At 43.9% G+C, this 13,479-nt stretch overlaps 2 protein-coding genes across 15 annotated transcripts in view; one reads left to right on the top strand and one right to left on the bottom strand.

Moving 5' to 3' along the window:
* idua (alpha-L-iduronidase) overlaps nt 1-13,479 on the bottom strand; it is a 361,720-nt gene that overhangs the window by 52,518 nt on the left and 295,723 nt on the right. The gene's annotated exons all lie outside the window — the stretch shown is intronic.
* LOC137374992 (sulfate transporter-like) overlaps nt 12,598-13,479 on the top strand; it is a 282,625-nt gene continuing 281,743 nt past the window's right edge. For all 14 annotated transcript variants that reach the window (XM_068041696.1, XM_068041690.1, XM_068041711.1 and 11 more), the window contains exon 1: nt 12,598-12,836. The gene's annotated coding sequence lies outside the window, so the exon portion shown is untranslated. The remainder of the gene's footprint in view (nt 12,837-13,479) is intronic.

Raw genomic sequence — 13,479 nt, 5'->3', positions numbered from 1 at the left:
AAGTGACTTGTCTATTTTAATACAAGAATTGAAAAGTAAAATCAATCACTTCTCTTTCCTTCCTCTGGGTGTCCACATATGCCATTCTATCACATAATCTACAGTCCTATCTAAGTGCCACTAGAGGGCCAAGATTTTTTACTTTATTTATTCATTCACATGTATTGGGCATCACTGGCAAGACTAGCATTTATTGCAACAATCAGAGTATGGGAGATATTTGATTCTTCATGTTGTTCAGAAGTCATGGGACTAAGGTGGCCCTCATCTCATGGTATTTTGCTCCTAGCATGAAGACATGGCTGGCTATATCTCTGGAGGGTACACCTGAGCAGCCTGGTCTTACCTCTTGCATTCCACTGTAGTAGCCCTCTTAGGGAAAAGCCTAGAGTCTTGCCATGTGCTGCTTTCCTGAGAGACAGCAGTGTCAGGTTGGTGGACTCTAGCTATTGCCATTCCACTGTCCTTGGACCTATAGCTCAAACTATCAGCGGGATAACTGGTCTGATGGTAGCTATCAAATCCTGAAAGCTGTGAGACACAACATGTTCTTGAAGCCACAATGCATTCTGTGCTTCATTCTGTCCTTTTGTGTCTGTAGAACTACAGCTTGTTGAGCTTCATACAGATGAAGTCATCGACTGATCCTTGGCTGCTGCAGATTGTACCAGGATGAAACAGAAAGCCACCGTTATAAAGTCACAGAGGAGTTCTGTAACCTTGCGTGTCACAACTATTAGCTGTTGCACATTTTTCAGACCGACCCAAAGTCTGCACTTTGCTCTGAAATTCTTCAAACATCCTTGTTTCATGTGAGCCCCCATTCGTTGTTGGTCCTATGATTCTGCAATCCTTGGCAGGTTTTTTTCTCAGCCTCTGCTAGGAAGTGGCACTACCTCGCTCAAGCCTCATTTCTCCGATTCACTCATATTTTGTGAGTCACCTAGTGCCACATTCTCCATGCCACAATCTAATTCCCTCTGGGTGACAGTAAGAAAGCAAGTATGACATGCGGTGAATTGAAATCATTGAATGATACAGCATAGAAGGAGGCCATTATGCCCAACATGCCTGTGCCAGCTCTTTGAATGAACTATCTAATTAATCCCACTGCTCTTTCCTCATATACCTGCAAGTATTTTCCTTTTTAAGTGTTTTAAGTTGGCCAAACATTGCTTTGGCGGCTGTTTAGGCAAGGAGGGTAGAAGTTAAGAATGGGTGAACATTACCTGTTGGAATTAAGGGAATGGGTCGAAGAGGTTCTACCTGGGTGGTGCTTCACAGGGATGCCAGGGCGATAGTGCAGGTGCTCAGCTACTAACCTGCTGGTGGTAAAATGTCACTGACCTCGCCAACTCCCATGGCAAAAGTTGTATATGTGTCCAAAATTGCTCCATGACCTTCTCCTGGAAGGAAGTGAGGAGTTTAAAGATCGAGATGCCCCTGTGGTGCTCTAGGCCAGCATTTATTGTCCATCCCTAATTGCCGTTGAGAAGGTGGTGGTGAGCTGCCTTCTTCAACCGCTGCAGTCCATGAGGTGTAGGTACACCCACAGTGCTTGTTAGGAAGGGAGTTCTGGAATTTTGACCCAGTGACAGTGAAGGAACAGTGATATCATTCCAAGTCAGGATGATGTGTGGCTTGGAAGAGAAATTGCAGGTGTGGTGTTCCCATGCATCTGCTGCTCTTGTCCTTCTAAGTGGTGGAGGTTGTGGGTTTGGAAGGTGCTGTCGAAGGAGCATTGGTGAGTTGCTGCAGTGCATCTTGTAGATGGTGCACACTGCTGCCACTGTGCATTGGTGGTGGAGGGAGTGAATGTTGAAAGTGTTGGATGGGGTGCCAATCAAGCGGGCTGCTTTGTCCTGGATGGTGTTGAGTTTCTTGAGTGTTGTTGGAGCTGTACTCATCCAGGCAAGTGGAGAGTATTCCACCACACTCCTGACTTGTGCTTTGTAGATGGTAGACAGGCTTTGGGGAGTCCGGAGGTGAGTTACTCGCTGCAGAATTCCCAGCCTCTGACCGCCTCTTGTAGCCACAGTACTTACATTGCTGGTCCATTTCAGTTTTTGGCTAATGGTAACCCCCAGGATGTTGATATGTTCATCCCATCCATTATTATCAGGGCTAGCCCTCCACATTTTCCATTTTGCCTATTCTAAAAATTAAGTATCTGAACATTTGGAAAATTTGCACCTACAACTCTGCATTGGCTATTAGATCAAACCTATTAATTTCTATCTGTGCTGTTGTCATGCTCACAAAAGGAGTAATTATGAACTATATATTGAACTTATGAAACAAACTCAAAAGAGTCGAGAGGTCAGGTGACCTTATCCTGTATTGGTAATACACGTAGAAACTGAAAGAACCCTGAGCCAATCTTCATGTCTGGACAAGTCTTGGAGAAGGCATTAAAATGTAAATGACACATTCTGTGTTAATGGATACTTCTCTCCAATGAATTGGGTTAACAATGACATTGCAGACTGGTGACTCCAAATTCAAACACAAGAGAATGGGTGGGAAAAAAACTCCACTTTATCAAGATGAAATGAAGATGACTGACACCCAGACCCCATTGTCGAACAATGGCCTCACCATCAGACATCATTTATGAGGACAAGGAGAAGAAACTCTGGTCACATGACAGAAACCAGGCTTCTGATAAGGAACTCGGCAAACAAAACCAGAAAAGAGAGAGTCCATCTCTGCCATCGAAGAGGCAGGACCCTGCCTAAGATTACCGGCTTCTGAACTACATGTAGACAGTGACTGAAGTTTGGCCTTGAACTCTGTACCTGAGAAATCACACCAGGGCTTTGCCAGTGATCTTTGGCTGTAATACAAAAGCAGTCTGCAGCAGTGCATCCATCTTCCTAAACCTCCCAAGTCTTTCTTCAGTGAACACACCATCCTGACTTGGAATGATATCAGTGTGTGTGTGTATCGATGCATGTGAGAGTGGATGAAGTGGCATACATTTTCGGGTGTTGTATAATAAATAGTTATCTTTCTTTTAAACTTATGAGAAAACCTGTCATTTGTCTGTTGACCATTAAAACGCTCAGGGGATAAATCACATTTTTTGATAAAACACTGTCTTCGGTCAGTTGAGAGGTGAAAAGGGTTAACCATTCCTACCAACTCAACTCCCATCAGGCCGTAACACTATTAATTCATCCAATTTGCTGTGAATGCTTCACATTTTCAGGTATGGTGCCTTTACCTCTGACTTTTTTCTAATTTTTCGTAATGCCACCTTAGTCCCTAATTTCCTATTACCTTTGTTACTCTCTGTCTCTTCCCGACCCACTCTGCTTATTATTACCCAAAATGCTGCTTTGCTCTAGAGCCTTGGCCTTTCCCTTGCTGCTTTTGAACTTACCATTTCCTGAATTCTACCCCCCCCCCCATTTATTAGTTTTACGTTCTGTCCATTGCTCGAGTTATTAAATTTGCCAAGACACTGGTCCCAGCCTGGTTTAAGTGGTGTCCGTCCCAAAGGACCAGCTCCCTTTCCCCAGTACTGGTGCCAGAGGCACATGAGTGAGACCCCTGCCATTCACACTACTCTTTATATCTCGATGCCAATTGGCGTGTGGCTCAGATAACAATTCAGAGATTATTACCTTTGAGGTTCTGCTTTTTAATTTGGATCCTATCTCCTCAAACTCTCTCAGCACAGCATCATTCCTAGTTCCTATGTCATGAATAAAACAGACTCTACGACGAGTTAGGGCTTGCGGCCCAAATAAGCATACTTTACACAATGACACAGAGTATAAGGAACAAATTGAATGAATTGCCAACAAAAACTTGCCAAGGCTCCTTCGACAGCACCGACCAAACCCGCGACCTCTACCACCTAGGAGAACAAGGGCTGCAGACGCATGAGAGCAGCACTCATCTGCAAGTTCCCCTCTAAGTCAGTCACCATCCTGACTTGGAACTATATTGCCACTCTTCCACTGTTGCTGGGTCAAAATATTGGAACTCCCACCCTAACAGTACTACACCACATGGACTGCAGCAGTTGAAGAAAGTGGCTGACCATCACCTTTTCAAGGGCAATTAGAAATCGACAATAATTGCTGGCCTTGACAGTGATGCTCACATCTCGAACGAATTAAAAAAAAATTCAACTTGGAGGGTATAGCAGGGTAGCCATTACTGAGATATAGCTGCAAGACAGTCAGGATTACAAACTAAATATTCCAGGTTATAAGGCCTACAGGAAAGACAGGGAAAATGGTAGAGGGAGAGGAGTAGCCTTAGTTATTAAGGATGAAATTGCTTTGATGATAAGAGAGAATGTTGCTAGTGGTGAGGTGGCAGTAGAGATTTTGTGTGTAGAATTAAGAAATAGAGAAGGATTTCAGTCTGTAGTGGGAGTTGTGTATTGGTCCCCTGTTAGCAGCTGAAAAGTGGTAGATGGCAGAGCAAATACACACCTGTTAAGGCACAAGTGAAAAATGCAAGGCTGGATTGCATCTATTTTAATGCAAGGAGTCTTACTAGTAAGGCAGATGAATTGAGGGCATTGATTAGCATATGGCATTATGATATTATTGCTATCACAGAGACATGGTTGAGGGAGGGGCAGGACTGGCAGCTCAATATCCCTGGGTATAGAATCTTCTATATTGATAGGGGAGGGTGTAAAAGAGGAGGTGGCATTGCACTGTTGACCAAGGAGTCAATTACTGCAGTAAGGAGGGATGATATCTTAGAAGGTTCCTCAAATGAGGCCATATGGGTAGAAACTAAAAACAAAAAGGGGGCAATCACTTGGCTGGGAGTGTACTACAGGCTTCCAAACAGTCAGGGAGAGATAGAGGAGCAGATATGTAGGCAAATCTCAGAGAGGTGTAAAAATAATACAGTATTAATAGTAGGGGATTTCAACTTCCCTGATATCAACATAGATAGTCTTAGTTCAAAAGGCTTAAAGGGGCAGAATTCTTAAAGTGCATACAGGAGAGCTTTTTGAGCCAGTACACAGATAGTCCTACAAGAGAAGGGGCAGTACTGGACCTAATCCTAGGGAATGAAGCCGGACAAGTGGTAGAAGTGTCAGTGGGGGGACATTTTGGGGATAGTGACCATAACTCTGTAAGATTTAAGGTAGTTATGGAAAAGGACAAAGACGGACCAGAAATAAAGGTACTGAATTGGGGGAAGGCCGATTTTAAGATGATAAAACAGGATCTGGCCAAAGTGCACTGTGAGAAGCTACTTGTAGGAAAGTCGATATTAGATCAGTGGGAGTCATTCAAAGAGGAAATAGAGAGCCAACATGTACCCATTAAATGAAGGGTAGGACCAACAAGTCCAGGGAACCCTGGATGTCAAGGGATATAGAGGATTGGATCAGGAAAGAAAAGGAGGCCTATGGCAGATTCAGAGCACTGAAAACAGCGGAGGCACTAGAGGAGTATAGAAAGTGTAGGGGGGTACTTAAAAAAGTAATTAGGAGAGCGAAGAGGGGACATGAAAAAACACTGGCGGGCAAGATAAAGGAAAATCCTAAGGCGTTTTATAAGCATATGAATGGCAAGAGGATAACCAGGGAAAGAGTAGGGCCCATTAGGGACCAAAGTGGCAATCTGTGTGTGGAGCCGGAGAACATAGGTGAGGTTTTAAATGATTACTTTTCATCTGTGTTCACTATGGAGAAGGACGATGTAGGTATAGATATCAGGGAGGGGGATTGTGATATACTTGAACATATTAGCATTGAAAGGGAGGAAGTATTAGCTGTTTTAGCAGGCTTAAAAGTGGATAAATCCCCAGGACCAGATGAGATGTATCCCAGGTTGTTATGTGAGGCGAAGTGAGGAGATTGCAGGGGCTCTGACACAAATTTTCAAATCCTCTCTGGCCACAGGAGACGTACCAGAGGATTGGAGGACAGTGAATGTGGTACCATTATTTAAGAAGGGTAGCAGGGATAAACCAGGTAATTACAGGCCGGTGAGTCTAACATCAGTGGTTGGGAAATGATTGGAAAAAATTCTGAGGGACAGGATTAATCTCCATTTGGAGAGGCAGGGATTAATCAGGGATAGTCAGCATGGCTTTGTCAGGGGGAGATCGTGTCTAACTAACTTGATTGAATTTTTCGAGGCGGTGATGAGATGTGTAGATGAAGGTAAATCAGTTGATGTAGTTTACATGGACTTCAGTAAGGCTTTTGATAAGGGCCCACATGGGAGATTGGTTAAGAAGGTAAGAGCCCATGGGATCCAGGGCAAATTGGATCCAAAATTGGCTTAGTGGCAGGAGGCAGAGGGTAATGGTCGAGGGTTGTTTTTGCGAGTGCAAGCCTGTGACCAGTGGTGTACCGCAGGGATCGGGGCTGGGACCCTTGCTGTTTGCAGTGTACATTAATGATTTAGACGTGAATATAGGAGGTATGATCATTACGTTTGCAGATGACATGAAAATTGGTGGTGTCGTAAATAGTGAGGAGGAAAGCCTTAAATTACAGGACGATATAGATGGCCTGGTAAGATGGGCGGAACTGTGGCAAATGGAATTTAATCCTGAGAAGTGTGAGGTGATGCAATTTTGGAGGACTAACAAGGCAAGGGAATATACAATGGATGGTAGGACCCTAGGAAGTACAGAGGGTCAGAGGGACCTTGGTGTACTTATCCATAGATCACTGAAGGTAGCAGCACAGGTCGATAAGGTGGTTAGGAAGACATATGGGATACTTGCCTTTAGTAGCCCAGGCATAAAATATAAGAGCAGGGAGGTTATGATCGAGCTGTATAAAATGCTAGTTAGGCCACAGCTGGAGTACTGTGTAGTACAAGGCTGAGGGGAGAAAATGATTGAGGTATACAAAATTATCAGGGGCATTGATAGGTTAGATAGGAAGAAACTTTTTCCCTTAGCAGAGGGGTCAATAACCAGGGGGGCATAGATTTAAGATAAGGTGCAGGTGGTTTAGAGGGGATTTGAGGAAAAAAAATTTCATCCAGAGGGTGGTTGGAATCTGGAACGCACTGCCTGAAGGGGTGGTAGAGGCAGGAACCCTCACAACATTTAAGAACTATTTAGATGAGCACTTGAAACTCCATAGCATACAAGGCTACGGGCCAAGTGATAGAAAATGGGATTATAATAGTTAGGTGCTTGATGGCTGGCACAGACACGATGGTCCGAAGGGCCAGTTTCTGTGCTGTATAACTCTATGACTTTCTGTATAAGTGCAAAGATTAGACAAGCCAATAGCAAAGGCAGAGTGGTTTTAATGGGAGCTTTTTAACATTCATATAGATTAGGAAAAACAGACTAGTGCATGTCAGAAAGGGAGTGAATTCCTTAAGTGTGTTGGGAAAGTTTGTTGCAGCAAAGTGCCCTAGAGCCAATAGGGGGCATGCTATATTAGATTTAGTACTAAATAATGAACCAGATTTAGTTAACAGCCTGATGGTGCATGAGCATATATCAAATAGCAATCATAATATGATTGAGTTCAATGAAGTGTTTGGAAGGAAGAAGCACAAAACAGGTACTAAGATTTTAGATTTCGGTAAGGCTGACTTCAATGGGATGAGACAGAAACTGCACACAGTAAACTGGGCAAATCTGTTATTGGGTAAAATGACAGGGGATCAGTGAGAGGTGTTCAAAACTGAATTTAAAGTGATACAAAATCAGTTTATACCCCTAAGGAGCAAGAGCTCTACTTGCTAAAAAAGACAACCATGGATAACTAAAGATGTAAGAGGCAACATAAAACTAAAAGAAAAAGCATACAAAACTGCAAAAAACCCCCCCACAGAACCTGTTGACTGGGAAAGATACAAAGAACAGCAAATAACAAAACAGATTGAGGATACCCGCCATCGTGTTGTATGGCACTACCACCGTGTAAATGGGTTAGATTTCAAACAGATCTGGCAATGCAAAACTAGGCATCCATGAGGCACTGTGGCCCATCAGCAGCAGCAGAATTGTATTCAACCACAATCTGTAACCTCATGGCTCGGCATATCCCCCACTCTACCATTACCATTAAACTGGGTGACCAACCCCGGTTCAATGAAGAGTGCAGGAGGGCATGCCAGGAGCAGCACCAGGCATACCTCAAAATGAGGTGTCCCTGGTGAAGCTACAACCCAGGACTAATTGCATGACAAACAGCGTAAGCAGCATGTGACAGACAGTGCTAAGTGATCCCACAACCAATGGATCAGATCTAAGCTCTGCAGTCCTGCCACATCCAGTCATGAATGGCGGTGGACAATTAAACAACTAACTGCAGGAGGTGGCTCCACAAAGATCTCCATCCTCAATGATGGGGGAGCACATCAGTTGAAAAGATAAGGCTGAAGCATTTGCAACAATCTTCAGCCAGAACTGCTGAGTTGATGATCCATCTCGGCCTCCTCCTTAAGTTCTCAGCTTCACGGATGCCAGTCTTCAGCCAATTTGATTCACTCCGCGTGATATCAAGAAACGACTGAAGGCACTGGATACTGCAAAGGCTACGGGCCCTGACAACAGTCCGGCAATAGTACTGAAGACCTGTGCTCCAGAACTTGCTGCGTTCCTAGCCAAGCTGTTCCAGTACAGCTACAACACTGGCATCTACCTGGCAATGTGGAAAGTTGCCCAGGTATGTCCCGTACACAAAAAGCAGGACAAGTCCAACTCGACCAACTACCGCCCCATCAGACTACTCTCAATCATCTGTAAAGCAATGGAAGGTGTCATCGACAGTGCTATCAAGCCATACTTGCTTAGCAATAACCTGCTCACTGACGCTCAGTTTGGGTTCCGCCAAGGCCACTCAGCTCCTAACCTCATTACAGCCTTGGTTCAAACATGGACAAAAGAGCTGAACTCCAGAGGTGAGGTGAGAGTGACTGCCCTTGACATCAAGGCAGCATTTGAACGAGTAGGGCATCAAGGGGCCCTGGCAAAACTGGAGTCAATGGGAATCAGGGGGAAAACTCTCCGTTAGTTGGAGTCATACCTAGCACAAAGGAAGATGGTCGTGGTTGTTGGAGGTCAATCATCTCAGCTCCAGGACATCACTGCAGGAATTCCTCAGGGTCATGTCCTAGGCCAACCATCTTCAGCTGCTTCATCAATGATGTTCCTTCAATCATAAGGTCAGAAGTGGGGATGCTCGCTGATGATTGCACAATGTTCAGCACCATTCACGACTCCTCAGATACTGAAGCAGTCCATGTAGAAATGCAGCAAGACCTGGACAACATCCAGGCTTGGTCTGATAAGTGGCAAGTAACATTTGCAACACATAAATGCCAGGCAATGACCATCTCCAACAAGAGAGAATCTAACCATCTCCCCTTGACATTCAATGGCATTACAATTGCTGATTTACCCACTATCAACATCCTGGGGGTTACCATTGACTAGAAACTGAACTGGAGCAGCCATATAAATACTGTGGCTACAAGAGCAGGTCAGAGGCTAGGAATCCTGCAGTGAGAAACTCACCTCCTAACTCCCCAAAGCCTGTCCACCATCTTCAAGGCACAAGTCAGGAATGTGATGGATAACTCTCCACTTGCCTGGCTGGGTGCAGCTCCAACAACACTCATGAAGCTCGACACCATCCAGGACAAAGCAGCTTGCTTGATTGGCACCCCATCCACAAACATTCACTCCCTCCACCACTGATGCACAGTGGCAGCAGTGTGGTACCATCTACAAGATGCACTGCAGCAACACACCAAGGCTCCTTAGACAGCACCTTCCAAACCGGCAACCTCTACTACCTAGAAGGATAAGGGCAGCAGATGCATGGGAACCACCACCTGCAAGTTCCCCTCTAAGCCACACACCACCCTTACTTGGAACTATATTGCCGTTTCTTCACAGACACTGAGGCAAAATCCTGGAACTCCCTTCCTAACAGCACTGTAAATGTACCTACCCCACATGGACTGCAGCAGTTCAAGGAGGCAGCTCACCACCACAGTCAATTTGGGATGGGCAATAAATGCAGGCCTAGCCAGCGACGCCTACATCCCATGAACGAATAAAAAAAGATAGTAAGAGCTATGAAAATGGAATACAAAAATAAACTTGCAAGGGATAAGAAATTTTTTTTGCAAGTATATTAGAAAAAAAGAGGGCATTCAGGAGCATTGTGGGCCCATTAAAACTGATAAAGGTGATATTGTCAACGAAAATAAGGAAATGCTGAATAATAACTTTGCATCAATATTTACAGTAGAGGTAGAGGTCACATGTCAGACAGCCTGAGGAAACCAATTTTAAATCAGGGACAGGGACTCACCAAAATTTACATAAACAAAATAACAAGAATGAAGAAAATAATGGCACTAAAGAGTGACAAATACTCAGAACCTTTTAGTTTTTTCCCCAGAACTTTAAAGGAAATAGGTGAGAATATTGCAGGTGCCCTAACTATAGTCTTCCAAAGTTCTCTCAATCCTGGAAGCGTTCCTTTCAATTGAAAAATTGCAACTGTCACTCCATTTTTATAGAAAATTTGAGAGAGGGAAACAAGAGAATTGTAGACCACTTAGCCTCACATCAACTGTCAGGAAATTACTACAGTCTACAATGAAGGATATGGTGACTGAATACCTTGAAAATTTTCAGCTGATCAGAGAGAGCTAGCACGAATTTCTAAAGGGTAGGTCATGCATGATGAATTTGATTGAATTTTTTGAAGAGGTGACTAAAGTAATGGATAGAGGAATGTCTATGGATGTTATTTATATGGACTTCTCAGAGTCCGATAGCTGTCGCTTATGGAGTTGAAGGAAAATTATTAACTTAGTTAGGAAATTGGATGAGTGTCAGAAGGTCGAACTCATGGCCAGGTACTCTAATCAGCAGAATGTGACGAGTGGTGACCTGCAAGGATCTGTGTCAAGGTGACAACTATTCCCCATAATGACTTGGATGATGGGACAGAAAGCCACATATCCAAATTTGTTAATGCCACAAAGATAGAGTAATATTACAAAGAAATATTAATAGAATAAGCGAATGGGCAAAACTGTGACAACTGGATTTCAATGTAGGAAAATAGGAGGTCATCTACTTTTGACATAAAAGGGTAGAACAGGGTTCTTTAGAAATGGTGAAAAGCTAGAAACAATGGAATTTAAAGAGACTTAGGGGGGTCCTGGTACATAGATCATGAAAGTGTCATGATCAGGTACAGAAAATAATCAACGAGACAAATGAATGTTGTCCTTTACACCTAGAGGACTATCAGAACACAAGAAATAGGAGCAGGAGTCGACCACATGGCCCACTGAGCCTGCTCTGCCATTGAAAACGATTATGGCTGATCTTAGGATTGAACTCCACTTTCCTGCCTGCTTGCCATACCCCTTGATTCCTGGAGAGACCAAAAATCTGACTATCCCAGCCTTAAATGTATTCAACGAAGGAGCAGCCACAACCCTCGTAGGTAGAGAATTCCAAAGATTCACAACCCTTTGAATGAAGTAATTTCTTCTCATCTCAGTTCTAAATAATCGGCCCCTTTTCCTGACACTGCCTCCAATGCAATATATTCTTTCTTAAATATGGAGACCAAAACTGCACAAAGTATTCCAGATGACAAGGGGGTAGAGGTCATGCTTCAGTTACACAAAACCCTGGTTAGATCACACCTGGAGTATTGCGAGTAGTTCTGGGCACCATATCTTCAGAAGGATATATTGGCTTGAAGGGGGTACAGTGTTGGTTTCCCAGAATGATACTTGGACTCCAAGGGATAAGTTATGAGGAGAGATTAAACAAACAAGAGCTGCATTCGCTGGAATTTAGAAAGTTATGGGGTGATTTGATCAAGATTTTAGATATTAAGGGAAACAGATAGTGTAGGTACAGAGAAACTATTTCTGCTGGTAGGGGAGTTTAGGACTATGGGGCATAGACTAAAAATTAGAAACAGACCTTTCGTGATGCTCTCATTGAATGGCAGACTTGAAGGGCTAAATGTCCAACTTCTGTTCCCATGACTGAGCAGGGACAAAGTGTTTGATTAACATGCATGTATTGCAATGCATACTGCATGAGAAATAAACTGGGAATTTTGTAAACAATTATTATAGAGGAAGATCTAGATATATTGGGATTTATTTTTACCCCCGGTCGGTAATGCAGCAAAGTGACCCTTGTATCCATTGGGGAGTAGCATCGTAGAGTAAAGCGTGGCTACCCGACCCGAACCTGACTAGACCCGACGACATGTGTCGGGTTTGGGTCGGGTCGGGTCGGGTTTCACTTTCGGGTCAGGTCGGGCTGGATGTGGACAGTGCTGCTAATGGGCTAATTTAGTGCAGAGATTACAAATGAGTGCCAGTCACTATCAGAAACCTAACAATGCTATGTTAAAGTTATACACAAGGTGGAGCACTGGTAGTTAACACAGGGACAGTGCCGACAGTGCAATTATGTTGCAGTTAAATTGTGATGTGCCATTGGAAAGCAGTTTCAGACATGCATTGATCTTAATGTGCCAGTGTAAGTAAGGGGTCAGCTCACAATCTGACCCCAGAGTGCACTAACGGCAAGGTATGAAAGTCCAACCAAAAAAGCATCTCACACACTTCGAGTTCAGACTGCATGATAAGAAGCCACATTTTAAAAGTGCCACATCATCCATTAGACTGTGTGAAAACTTTGAATGGAGTCTTTTTAGTGTTATGAGGAAGTCAGTGTTCCCAAGCCACCCCTGCTAACAGGCAAAATTTACCACCAGAGAGTCGGGGCTCTAAGCATGCATTGAAAATTTTACTAAGAGCCCAAGGGATGCAGCAAGGTGCAAACTCGAATCTGCAGGCTGCCTATGACCTCAGGTACTGGCCTTAAACTGTTATCTACAGGATCAATGCGGTCCTTCGTGCTTGGGCACAAGGATGGTGGTGGGGTGGGGGTAGGGGGTGCGAGGGAGGTGGGGGGGGATGCGAGGGGGGTGGTATCTGTAACCTAAACAAGGGGAAAGAACACATTCTTCTGACCAATTTAACTGATGCAGTTCTAGGAAGTGAGCAATTTGTTTTGTACAAGTGTTTGCAGGTAGAAAATAACAACTGTATTCACGGGATAGATAATGATTTGAATCAACGTAACCGTGGTTGTAAATCTTTTAACAAACCCACAGTAGTGGAGTGATACAAGTGGCATTGAAATCATTCCAAGGAGCATTTAGAACCCTGGGTCAGCTTTAATGGAGCAGGTCTCAGTTGTATTTGAGCCAGACTCTCAGGTCTGACTTTCTTTACACAGATCCTCGTCATCTGGTGGAACTGTTACTGAGAGAAAAAAAACTTTCTTCGCTTCCCACGTAACGTCCTCCTTATCTGTGGCAAACGCCATGGCATTTCGCAGTTTGGAACGGTTTCAGGGTGAAATGCGGGTTATTTAACGGGTGGTGCAGCCGCACTGATGTCTCAAACACACCGAAAACAATACTGTAACTGGTTCCAGGTCTTGAGTTGA

Source organism: Heterodontus francisci, chromosome 1 (assembly GCF_036365525.1).
Source record: "Heterodontus francisci isolate sHetFra1 chromosome 1, sHetFra1.hap1, whole genome shotgun sequence".
NCBI lineage: Eukaryota > Metazoa > Chordata > Chondrichthyes > Heterodontiformes > Heterodontidae > Heterodontus > Heterodontus francisci.
The sequence above is the reverse complement of the archived record's forward strand: the minus strand, read 5'-3'. Positions and strand labels throughout refer to the sequence as shown.